Source organism: Pundamilia nyererei, unplaced genomic scaffold, assembly GCF_000239375.1.
Source record: "Pundamilia nyererei isolate P.nyererei 1_Seehausen unplaced genomic scaffold, PunNye1.0 scaffold00062, whole genome shotgun sequence".
NCBI lineage: Eukaryota > Metazoa > Chordata > Actinopteri > Cichliformes > Cichlidae > Pundamilia > Pundamilia nyererei.
The window spans coordinates 1,535,039-1,548,920 of NW_005187463.1; positions in this window are offsets into that span (position 1 = coordinate 1,535,039).

Sequence of the window (13,882 nt, forward strand, 5' to 3'; positions counted from 1 at the left end):
ATGGAGGCCGCCAGCTCAAAGCCAACCGGGAGGTCGAGGCACAATGTCCCGGGAGTGCAGTGTCCCCTTAGGCTGTAGTGGGCCTTGACCTCACGTTAGCTTCGAGATGGTGGGTAACAGACGTCTCTGAAAACATCGGAGCACTTTTGCAAATATGTGATGTCTTGATAAACCGAGCAGATATTTGAAGTTTACACAGCTACAATTTTGTGACTCAGAACGAATAATATTAAAACTAAGTAGCTGCCACCATTGTTGGAAACGAATTGGCTGGGCCGCGCTTTGAATTCTGGGATAGGTTGGGTCACGAAGGATACACCGACTTGGCCTTCAAATGCGACCTGTGAAGGATGCGGTCAATTTTGCAAGATATCGCAAAAGTTTTGCAAGATCCCAAGTTACTTTTGCAAGATCTTGCAAAACTTCATCTTAATTTTCTTTTCTCCCACGTCCCTTGCGGGGCTCTGTACAGAATACACGATGCATCACAGTTTGTTGCATATGGGGCTGAATAGCTGCAACCCTAGATGTGACTTCGTTGTGTTTGTGTTATAGTAAAGTTGGTTCTGGTTCAACACTGCAAGTGTTTAATCACACTGTAGTGATGTCATGGCTTTGTGACACGGAAACACCGTCACACCACACACCAAACCTTAACCCTAAATCCTCCCTATAGCCCTGTAACCCTAACTGCAATCACATCCTAACCCCCAACACTAACCCCAACCATTACCACTCCCTTTTTTTGGATTTTTTCCTGAGTGGACAACAGCAGGTGTTTTTCCAAGTCACACATCAATGGGATCATAACAATGTGATTAATCAGGTGCAATGTTAATCCTGGACAAACATTATTATGTTGATCCAGGAACAACACAGATGCAAGGATATCACATAGACTAGCCGCAGACCAGTCAGGGTGCCCAATCTGAGCAGTGGAAGAAGGTGGCCTGGTCAGATGAATCATGTAAAAGGTGGACACAAACAATATTAAGCAGATGGTCATAATGTTATGCACGATCAGTTTAACTATGCTTTTAAAAGAATGTGCATTTTAACAACAGAACATGCAGAACGACAGAAAAGAGAAATGCATCAAGCTTGAAATTAACCAGCTGTGGATTCAAAGTTACCTGATAATACAAATGTTCCATAAGTTGCTATGCATCTGTTTGATAGTGTGGCCCCTCTTTTTGGACTGCACTGATATTGTGTTCAGTGTGCACTGCCTCCTGAAAGGCGTGGATGGAAGTCTGCAGAGAGCCAGGCAGAGCGACAGACAGCACGGTGGCGTTATCACACAAAACGCTTGTTACATAAACAAGCTCAGAGCCTGCTTCCAATTGGAGCCCAATTACATGGTGTTTGCAGGCCATAGGGAGAAGCACAGATCTCAGGGCAGATAAGGGCTCACTCCTGCACACCCTGCACGGGGGCTCTCAATACAGGCTAAACACTGCCATTCTGCAGTGATCTCACAGATGGGCAAAGTGAGAGGCTGACAGAGGTAGATGCATGTGTGTCTTTGTGTGAGAAGGTGAGAGAGATAGTGAATACGAGGGCGTTCATTCTTGTGTTACAGCTGCACATGACAAGGAGCGGAAAGGCACTTTTTGGGAAGATTTCGTGCTAATAGCAGCATCTGATAAGACTGCTGATGGTGATTGTGTAGAACTGAATGGGTGAAGGTGGCATGACGACCACAGCATTGTCTGTGATAACCCTTCCTTTGTTTGCATGCATGCAGCGAACTCGGATGACTGCCATATTCGGAGTTCTTGTAACAGTATCACAAAGGGTCTCATCAGCAATTTGTAGAAAAAGTGGGGACACTTTATTTTCACCATTGCATTAGAGCACTTGATGTCTATCAGGAGTCCAGTCTATCACGAGACTCCTGATAGAAGCAGCAGGATGAATGCAGGACTATACTCTCTGCTCAGATTCAGTCAAATGCTGCAAAACTGATTGCACAGAGCTTTACAATGCTATTGGATAATAACCCCAAGTGTAATACAAAAGCAACCCAAGAGTTTCTTAAGGGAAAGAAATGGGATATTCTTCAATGGCCAAGCCAGTCACCTCATCTCCATCCACTAAGCCAATAAGCATGCTTTTTAGTTACTGAAGACAAAACTGAAGGTAGCAAGACCCCCAAACAAGCAGCATCTGAAGGTTACTGCTGCATTAAAGGCCTAAAAGTAAAAGTCTGCACATCAATCACATCTTGCCTATTTGACTGTGAATCATCTGTGGTGGACTCTTATTCAAACAATGAGGTCAACTGTATCTTAAAAATAGAAGCTGTGTAATAAACATTGTGTAGACATAGAGATATTTATGAAAACATGATGTTTTTAAGTTTTTCTTTTCTCTTGTTATTTGAGTTATATTTGCATGTTCGTAATAAAAACTATTCTGTTGGTAAGAGAGCTCCCTATATTCACTGTACTGTTCCATAATAGTCCTATTTACCTACTGTGAAGAGATTTGGGAAAATAAAAAACAGTTTGACATTGTTTTAAAATTGTATGATAGAATGATGAATTCAGCGCTGTGTCGATAATGTACAAAATACTTCCTAACTGTATACATGTGGGCAGAGGTCGGGTCCTTGCACCCCTGCTGTTGTGGGAAATGCTTAGTTTGCTTATGCTTTGAGCTGGCTGTGATCCGGTAAAGTAAAACAAATAAATAACCCAGCCTGAGGAGGTGAGACCCCTGCTGATCTGCTCTCTGCCTCCATTCCTGCCTCCTGTAGCCTGCAAATGTTGCATTTGAGACATTTTGATCAGAATTCAATAATGGATATTTTTCCACCAAAAAACGTCGACAAATATTTTGCGATTGAGTGAGTTTTGCTTGGAGCATCAAGCTTAACATTGCATTATTTTTCTTCATTTTTGTGTAAGTATAAGATGGAATTCTTCGGTTTCTTACACCCATATCCAGAAAATGCATAGGATAGTATTCTGTTTAAGGTTTTATCCAGTGAACAATAGGTCAGCTTAACTGACCTATTGTGTAATAGTATTACATCATCAAGGCACAATGTAAAAATGGTCAAAAATGATCAGTTGTATTGGTAATTATATTTATACTTGTGAAAGTTTAAATCAGTGCTCAAACTTATGTTTTATGAAGCTTGAACTATAATTACAGTACTGTGGTTTTGTAGGTGTAATAGCAGAACATCTAAAAGCACATGGTTAAATTAGGCTTATAATATAAGCAATTATATGACACACTATAATAACCATTTTTTTCTTCATGTTCCTCTTATTTTATCAGACATAACAGTTAGAGACATCACATGTGACAGTCTAATAGTCTACTGATCTATCTGACTGTTTAACTGTATATGAAAGCTGCCTGACGCTGTTTCATTAGAACAAGCAAAATGTTTTTTTATTATTTTTTATAAACTGGAAAAAGCATTGTTGTTGTATTTTAAAGGTAGATGTTCCTTTTATTGATATTCTTTCAAAAATAATACACACAAGCACTGAGGTCCTGCTACGAACAGATATCTTCACTCTAACAAAGTAGCATAGCATTTTCCGCTGTAGTGGGTGTGAAGCAGATGTGTATGCCATTTATGTTAGTTCCCCATCTCAGTTACTATTGTTGATATATAAACATTAACAGGAAGTTTAGCCTCGCTAAAGAAATTTAACAACAGTGGCAGTGGGAAAACCTCCTTTTTAAAAGTTTGAAACCTCCAGCAGAACCAGGATTTTGGAGGGGCCGTTGTAGTGCTACATGTACCAAAGGTACTCAGGCTGAGTCTTGTATTTACAGAAGTTAATTTTTCTAATACTTATATTTATTATAAGCAGATACTCACACATGCCTACTTAAAAAAAACAGCAACTAATCTATCATTATTATTTTTGCTGTGGATTATAATCCCTGAAACACTTCGATCCAAAGTGTAATTAAATAAATGTGGCCTTATTTGAAGGATTACTATCAGATTGATGTAAGAGAGTGAGAGAAATGCAGTGAACAGGCTGTTGGGTGAGCTATGATTACTGACAGTATATGAACAGAGAGAGAGAGGCGTACTGTGGTTTAAATGCATTAGCTTATATCAATAGGAACCACCTGTGGTTTCAAGGAGAAGACTCCCATATACATTTGTTCTCTCTAGGTTTTGTGCTTTGAACAGAAAATGTATTTATTAAATTTACTTCATCCTCATTGTTACCTTAATTCTGTGCGGAAATATTGAAACACTGTAGTTTAACTGTTAATAATTGTAGGGTTGGAACTCACCGTCCGTTATTTTATTAGTGATGTTTGCTGCATACATCTGAAACAAAAACACATAAAAAGCACAGTTTTCTTTAAATGGAAAATGAACATAAGACAAGAATTCTACAAATTACTGCAATTTTTGTCAGTTTTCTAGTCTTAGGCTTCATTTTCATTAAAATCCTCCAATTCAAACTGCCAAAGCCTTCAAATAGAGCCAAAACAAAGGTTTTATCTCGGCATTTATTCTTCATTACAAACAGACTTTCAGGTGTGAGGTGGATGCTCTCTACGTGTCTGAGTAATTCACTGTTCTCCGACTGTGTTTTTGCTCTCCCTCAGTGCAGGAGTGATCATATCTTCAGCAGTGACGTAAGCTGGGATGTGATTTTCCTGCAGAAGCCTAAGGAAATGTATTCATTTTCAGTGTATGCTCTGCATAGTCTGTGACCATCAAGGCTCTGAATGCTGTGATGCATTCAGTAAATGATGTTTCCCAGACGTCATAAAGTGAAGTTGAATCCCTGCTGAGAGTTTTTTTGATGTTTACGTTTTAAAAAGATTTCTGTGCGTGTATTTTTGTTTGTGGATGACAATATACCAGGTTTATGTTGGATGGTACAGCTTTGACAACACTTTGAGACATATTTTTTCCACCAGGCACCCACACAGGAAATCAGCAACTTGAACTTCATGTTGGAAAGACTGCCTCAGTCATAGTTGACTCTGCATTCTCTACTTTACCTCCTAATGTTTCCTAATTTCTGCCAGAGCCTCAGAATGACCTCCAGCAGGACACTGGTGTCAGTGTCTCTAACCAAAGAATAAGAAACAGACTTTTTGAGGGCAGCCTGAGGGCCTGACATCCTCAAGTCAGGCCCTCCTGTGCTCACTGCCCAGCACTGTGGAGCCCAGTTGATTGTGGGGACGCACATTCATATCAATGGAGGGACACACTCTTCTACAGGCTAGGCTACAAGATAATTAAACAATCATCAGACACTAGAGAAAAGACAATTACACCTGTACTAGGATTTCTTTTCACCACAGTCTAAAATTAGGTTACTGTTTAGCTCCATTTTTGTCTTAAACTACCAAAGCAAAACACCAGGCTAAATAACCTGTTTGCTGTTTGCTTTTAAAAGCTGCTACTTGGTGAACCTGGAAATAAAGCAAAGGAAATGCTGACTGCAAAAGCTCTACAGATAATAATTTCATGATGCACGCGTAATAAACCAGGTAAGTGTAACCAATATAAAATGAGGGTACTTCTGTAAAAAAAAGATAAAGCTTAGGAAAGAGCGACAGCCTGTCCAACCAGTCAGAATACAAAGCCTCCTGTTTGTTTTGACCAATGGGAATACAGACTGCTGCTGTGTGTCCCGCCCACCTACTATGTTAATTACAAAATGATGTCAAATATGATGTATACAAAAAGCTAAGTTGTGGACAATATCTAGAACAGCATAATTAATACTGGTATCAATCCTCTGACCCTGTGTGATGACATGTTATATTTTTGTTTGTATCCTGGATTGTTTCTGTGGGCGATTTCTCCACTCATTTAGATGACAAGCCTTCCCGTCTGGACTTGGAGAGTGAGAGAGAGATTTTTGTGATTTTTTTTTCTTTTTCATAATTGTGTCTGAGAACCATAAAACTGTGGTGGTCAAATCTATGGTTCTGTTCACTAAAGCCAGCTTATTCTTTAAATTCCCATTCCTGTCTCTGTCGTGTTTTCATAAGTGCCAAATCTGAATCATGAAGTCTGGAAAAAATGGATGTCATACAACAGGAATCAGTCAGAATTCCCCGTTCTATAGTTGCTAGTTTAACAGGATTAGAAACTGATGAGGAAGTCTCCGCCTTTCTCCAGAAATATGGCTCCATCAACGCTGTTTCCACGATCCTGATTCAGATTACCATAAGCACATGATTATTGAATTTTCTGAAGACAACCAGTGGCACCTCTAGACTCCATGATTTTGACAGTGACAAATAATGCAAGTAAGCCTCTTACTTCTCCCATTTTCATTGAGAACCCGATTGAGCTCAGCTCCTCACAGACTCTTCCAGTCTCATCTGGATCCAGTACTAAACCCGTAATTGATGTCAATCCACCAGCAGTCGTAGTGTTGAGCAATGAGAGCTCACCCCAGTTTGCTTCACATCATAGACTCAGAGGTTTTTCAGGCATGAGTCCACGTCCCAGCCATGAGGCAGATTACAATACATGGCGTGCCAGTGTTGAAATCCTTATTAAAGACCCTTCCGTGTCTGACTTGTACTGCACACATGACATACTGGACCGTCTACTTCCTCCTGCTTCTGAGATGATTAACCTCTCAATGCCCAAGGGTATTTCTGAGGTTCCTGCTCGAAAATGACATGCCCAACATGAATTGAGTATTTCTCTGCAATAACAAACTATGTGAAAACAATCTCAAAATGAAACTAATTTCATCAGAGGTGTAAATATTACAGCAGATGTTACTCACACAAACACACAAAAACCTGATTTCTTTTCCCCTTGTCTAAATATTTTTTTGTTTTTTATAGCATGAAAATATGCTAGAGAAACTCTGGAATATCATGAATAAACATATGGACATTACCTGTACAAAGATTGATGCTAATGAAGTGAAATACAGCAAGGTTACAGAGGTTTTAGTAAAGATGTATTTATGCGTTTTTCAATTTGGCACCATCTGTGAAAGTTGAAATATCTCAATTACTGAATAACAGAAAGTATCTAACTTTAGGGTGCCTAAAAAAATATATTTTTTATTATTCAAATAACACTATAATAAAGGATTGTGTTTGACTCCCAACGGAGACCACTTATTAAAATTCCAACCCTACACTACATATTCACACTTTTACCATTTATTTCTGGTCATCATGCCACTTTACTCACAGTTCTAACATGCAAGAAAGAAAGCAAATATGGAAATACCCAAACCTTCAGTTTTTTATTTATATATTTACAATTATAGCATTTATTGCTACTCATCATGCCACTGTTAAAAGCAGATATTCTGGGGGGATAAGAGCCACAGAGGGACATTGCAAGCCTTACAACAGACTGGCATTTTCATCTGCTGGATGACTATATCCTGGCACCTCCTGCAGTACCTCCTCTAAAGTGTAGCATTGCTGCCATAATAACGTGGAATGCAGGTGAGTGTGGGCGTACTGAGGCAGCACCAACACCAACACCCCACATTTCTTTAGCAAGCTGCTCCTGGACCCTTTTTTGTGTTCCTGACTCCTTAAGCAAAATAAAACTCTCCATAACGGCAATGTCCAAGAAGTCATCACCACTTCATTATTTTGTGGCGAGCACTGTAATATCCAATCAGAGCGTCAGACACCACCCATGTTCTTATTGTAGTCCACTACATCAAGAACAGGTACCGCCTTTTTCGTCCACTGGTGATGGGAAGTTCAGGTCTTTTCAGAGAGCCAGCTCTTGTGGTACAGCTCCCAAAGAAAAGCTGGCTCTTTTGGCTCCCAAAATTTATTATCATCTGTGGCATCATATTTTAACCTTACTTGGCAAATATGAATGCTTTGTTTGTTGATAAATCCTCTTGCATTTAGTGTTTCATGAGAAGCCTTATCATTGCCTAATTTTGTGTATTTATTCTGTTACAAAAGCAAGCATTCTTATTTTTGTTTAATATTTTAACTTAAATGTATTTGTGATAACTGATCATATGCCTCAGGGGTACCAATTCCAAACCAACAAGCAAAGACCAAAGTGTATCTGTGAACTTACTGGCATGAAGAAAGTACATACAACCTCTTACCATCCCAGAGGAAATCCCCTTGAGAGATTCAATCGTGCTCTTCTCCAGATGCTTGGGGAACACTCAATTGGTCAGATAAACTCCACTGGAAAGTCTTGGTCAAGTTTTGGTACATGCTTATAAGTGTACAAAGGGTCTTCTCTTCTGAAGATCAGGAAGAGTCCCAGGTTGCCACCAGCAATGCATAAAACAATGCAACTTCCAACAAAGCCAGATCTGTGGGCAAGTGGTTGACTCAACATTGCAAACTGGAGACAGAGTCCTCCTAAAAAATGTGAAGCTGCATTGACGCTGCGTGGGAAGAGGATGTTTACATAGTCCTTAAGCAAGCTGGAGACAGTCAAACCTGACAGTACAGATGGACCTGTGTGGATTTCTATCAGCAGCTGCAGAACCTGACATAGTCAAAACTCATCCAAACAAGAAAGAGTGTCAACAGTTTCCCTTCCACCTGATCCTCCTACAACTGAGTCCCTTATAGTAGTGGAAGGTGAGGAAGTGATTCAGGATGTATGTTATGATGACAACTCACTTGAATGTGCCAACTCACCTGAACTTGACATGTCATCTGAAGCAGGTATCTTGCCTGGACTGGACTTGCCAAAGAATTCAGAGTTCAGATTTGTGGTGGTTTGAGGAAATTCCTCTAGATGATGAGATGAGCTCTGATGCAGCATGTGATGAAGGATTGAGTGATGTAAAGAGAACTGTGGCTGAACAGCCTGAACTCGTGAAGATCCAGGTTAGTGAATTTCAAATTACTGAACTATCCCTTCATCGCTTCATCGCTCTCAAAGCAAAGCTAGCTGAGATATTGCGTTATGTAAAATTTGGCAATCCTCTGATAACGATGATAAATTCTCTTTTTCAAGGCCTTAGTGTGGCATTGATTAGCTCTTCTAAATGATTTTGAGAAACCAAATAGAAATTATGTTGGAGATGTTAAAGTCATGTGACTCAGTGCCACACTGCAGATGCCTAGGGACGGGCAGGAGGGGAGGATATAACCCAGATAAAATGAGGGTACCTCTGTAAGAAATGATAGAGGTCAGGAAAGAGAGTGTGTGTGTCCCGCCCACCTGCTTGTGTCCGCTGCGTTGTTGTGTGTGTAGTTACCTGCTGACATGAGGAGGAGAGTTATAAGAGACTGAAGTTTTGAGATGAAAACGCACTGGATATAAGCTTGCAACAAACCCTGCTGTGGATAAGTTCAGCTACTTTCAGCAGTTTTCTGAGCTAAAAGTAGTTGCAGTGAGTAAACAGATGCATGTTTGGAACAGTCTTTATTTTGCAATTTACAAAAAGTGAATTGTTTGAGATTTTTATTTGAATGGAAATTGAATTTGAGTAATCTGTTTTTTTCTAGAAAGGTTCAGATGTCAGTTTACCTGGTTACACCCAATATTAAGAACTGAGAACTAACACTTGGCCAAGTCTTTATCCTGGTAGTTTTATGTATTTTTTTAGTTTTTAGTGATTTTTCTTTTTTATAATTGTAAGTACCGTTAAACTGTGGCGGCCAAACTTATGGTTCGGTTCACTAAAGCTGGCTTATTCTTTAAATTCACATTTCTGTCTCTGTCTCATTTAAACACACCACTGTGCTCCTATAATCAAACCAATTGGTCCATTAGTATAATTCATTTAGGAAGTCTTGTTACAGTGTTACATAAGGAAATCCCCCCCAAAAAGTTTATTTAGTTCAAGCTGGACACGATGTTTTTCACCAGGAGAAACATTTCATCACTCATCCAAATGACAGAAGGATGAATTTGTGCAAACAACAAGGCATGTTCAAATGCCTTCCATTAAAAACATGATCTATAGTACAGCAAAAACTGCAGTGTTAGTGTGTTGTTGTACTGCTTGCCTTTCATCAGTTAGTCTGTCCTCCTACCCTAGCAAAAACATGGTGGTAGCTACTTTTAAATTCTGCACTTTTAACAAACCCCACAAACCAAGTTGTTTTAAGCAACTAGGGTTCCTGGCAGGGCTTCCTCACAGTCTGACTGTGTATTCTGTATTTTTCCCTTTAAGTCTGTATAGCTTTTCATTGTTACGTATGAAATGTAACTCTTTTAGGATGATTTCAGGTTGATGGTATTCAGTAGTCTCAGAAAGTCATTTTACCTGAAGAGTTCCAGTTTGAGCTTGAATTGTTATATTGTAATATGTTTTAAAATCATATAAGTGTTAGTAATTGCTGCATGAATACAATCACTTTGATCATTTCATATGCTTATGTGAGGGAGTTTGCAGTACAGGAGAGACACTGTATTTCAATTTAGTTGTTAAATCACAATGAATGATTTCTCTTATTTCTATGTCTTTAATTGATTTGACTGGATTTTTTTTTTTGAGGAGACATTTTAACATTTTTGCAGCATAGCACCCATATTGCTAATAACATTCACAACAGCTGTACAAATTGTGCACCCGGGTTCAGCAGTAAGACTCCCTGAGTCACCTGAATATGAGAAAGTGGTCATTAATTTTGTTAATTACACCAATACATTTCGCGCTATGACAAGTCCAATGTGTTACACAGGGAGTCTTGGTGTTGGCTGCAGATAAGACAAGAAATACAAAAGTGATAGGGGCTGAGCTCTGTTTCATTTGCTCTACCAGAGTGTGTCTCCCATTCAGACGGATTCCACTCAGCATTGCCCATGCTAGTTACACCCCTTTATCTAATGTGGGTGCAAAGACTGACATCTCTGTCTGCTGTAATCAGTTTACACGTGTCCGGTTTGCAGCTCTTTGTTGCTCTGACTGGTTGTAGGCCAACTCAGTCCAGTTGCATTGACGGATTTTGGTCTGAGTTTGTTGATTAAAAACGCAAGTACGAGGTTCCAGACTAATTTGAAATGCTCATGTGTCCGGCATAAAGACAGGCTGCTCTTGGCTTTGTATTTAAGTGGCAACACTGCTTCATTTTCATCTTTCATCTAGTGGAAAAAAATTATAATAATAACAGCAAAATAGCATTACTGAGTCGGTTGAGGAACCGCAAAGGTGCAGTTCAGCTGTGCTTTTTCCTCACTTTGACCTGCCAGAGTAGGGAAATCACAGTGTAAATAATACAGTGAATGGCATCTGTATTCTGTTTAGCTCCTGCAGATACTGTACAACTTTTCTCACTGTGATTGTTCATGTCACATGTTCACATCATCCATGATGTCTATGCTTTCCTTCGTGCATATAAGAAGGCATGGTTCCATTCTGTTTGCCCTTTTGAGGATCAGAGCATCATTTCAGTTCCTCCATACATCCATCCATCTTCTTCATCTTCTCATTCTATGACCGCTCTATTTTTGGATATGGACTGTTTGCATTGACAGGTGCACTTGCAACACTCTGGCCTGCATGTGCATGTGAAGAATATTCACCCACTGTCTGTTTCAAATTACACATTGTAAGTTTTCCCCTGTATTACAAAAAGACCACACCAACGTCTTATGGGGGGGCTGTTTTTGTTTTGTTTTTTGTCTTTATATTAGATTTGAGGTGAGAAAAAGAATCCATGGAGTTAACAAATCTTTTAGAGTGTTTAGTTTAAAAGTATTCATTTGTTTGTTTCTGGAGGGAGCCACTCTGCGTGTCCTTTATTTGCACGAATGAAAGGTGGCTAAATGAATGCTTTGTCTCTCAAGGTAGAGCTGTGTGAATGTACTGCCACCTACCATGAGCTTGCATAATACCAGAAGTCTGGACGTAAACACACTTTAGTCGCCACTCACAGAGCTGACAGCATGATTACTTAAGTGACTTTAAATGACAAAGTCATGACAGACTCAATACAGACTGTAATAATATGCTAGAATGAAACGGCCAGGGTTTAATGCAAAGAACAGAGACATGAATAATCTGATTAGTAATATTTGCTATAATAGTATGAAAATCACAAGAAAAATTGAAAAACTGTCTCCACGTGGTTGTCATCTGGTTTGTTTTCCTGGTATCTGTGATTCATGTGAGAAACCTTCACCATGTTTAAAGTGTACTGTTTGGGACACAGTGCACAAAAGATGAACAGTCTCCCAGTCCTATGGATGACAATTGATTTTTCAAGTTTCCATTCTTGCTATGGTAACAAGCCTGTACACGGATGTCCATCAACTCAGGCTTTAATAATTGCATACCTTCCATATATACCTTTTATAAGTCCTCCAAGTAGCCTGTGGAGATCCTCAGACTCCCCCATTCAGAGAGCTTAGTCCATGAACAACAGGGGAGTGTGTTACACATAGTGAGCTAACGCTTAAAAGGTTTGATTGAAATTCAATTTGCAGGGTAATGGCCCCAATGGTCCAAATTTGCAAATTGCAAGGTAATCTGATTGACACGGAATGGACCACAAGAAGTGAGGAAAGTTATTTTTAGTTCAAGTGCTGCGGCACAGAGCAGTTAGCAGGTACTTGTGCCTGAGCTGTTCTATTTTGGAATTCATTTCTGTTTTACTGTCTCATTTAATCACTGTGTGAATAATTATATTTATATTCTAACGTGCTGGTTTTCCCCCCTCTCGCTGTCAAAATCCTTATATTCTTGTATAATTTCCTTATCGTTATAATTCAGCTTAATTGTCAGGCACTTGGTCGTATATAGTCAGTAATAATTAAATTGCAGTTTTCACTGATTGATTGCTCAGCAAGAATTATTGATTCTGGTTTTGCATTTTTTAATCGTTTCAGGTAAACTGCGTCTAATGAGGTATTTACTGAGAAGCTGATTTATGATTTATTTATTTTTTATATAATGCTTTACCTGATTTTTGGTACTGACTGAGTTGCAGATGCAGCTGAAGTTGATTTCTACAATAGATTGCAATGCATTACAGTAAAAGCACACAAGAAAACATGTATATACTTTACTCTAAAAAACTAAGCAGGCTATATCCTCACTGCTTCTATATGAATTAAGAGGATATGTAGCAGTAATCAAATTAATGCACTTGAATTAAGTGATCATCGGCATGTGTGACTGCCCCTGTAAAAGCAGCGTTTTGCTGAAGCATTCAGGTGTATGTTAACACAATGCTACACTCTTGGCATGCTCAGGAATTCTTAAGAAATTTTTATAGATATATTTTTAAAAAGATAAAGCATCAACATCTCAGCTACATCTCAGACTATACAGGCCTTAAGTAAGTAAATGTTATGCTTGGAAGGATTACTAGGAGAAAACCTCTTCTTTCTGAAAAGCAGGGGTCCCCATGAGGTGATTTGGGTGCCTTGCAGTTGACCATGAACCAAAAACCAATTTGAGGCCAACTGTTCAAAAGATTCAGCTTGGCCTGCATTGGGTGATGCAACAAGGACAATGATCCCAATCATAACATCAAATCTTCAACAGAATGGTTGAAAAAGAGAACAATCAAGGTCCTGCAATGATCCAGTCAAAGCCCAGATGTCAACTAATTTTTCAAAACCTCCATGAACTAAATCAATGTTGTAAATAATGATGTAGGAGACGGTTAAAGTCATAAAGAACTTCAAGTTATTACTGCTAAAGGTTGTTCTACAAGCTGCTAAATCATAAGCTGTGTGTTTTTTATGAGACTGCAGAGAGTCCTGTGAAAACTTTATTTTACACACGGTTGTATCATCAAATACTTCAATGAGTGTGAAGTGGTGATCATTTAAAAATTCCACTGGTGTGTGGTAGCCTATATTCTTGTACAGTACAGTGAGAATGATGGGGCCACCTTAGAAAGTGAACCTTAGACAGCATATTATAGACATAATGATAATAATAACCCATACGTCTTAATAATTAGCTCATCCAGACCTCGTCACTGTGCAGTAATAAGC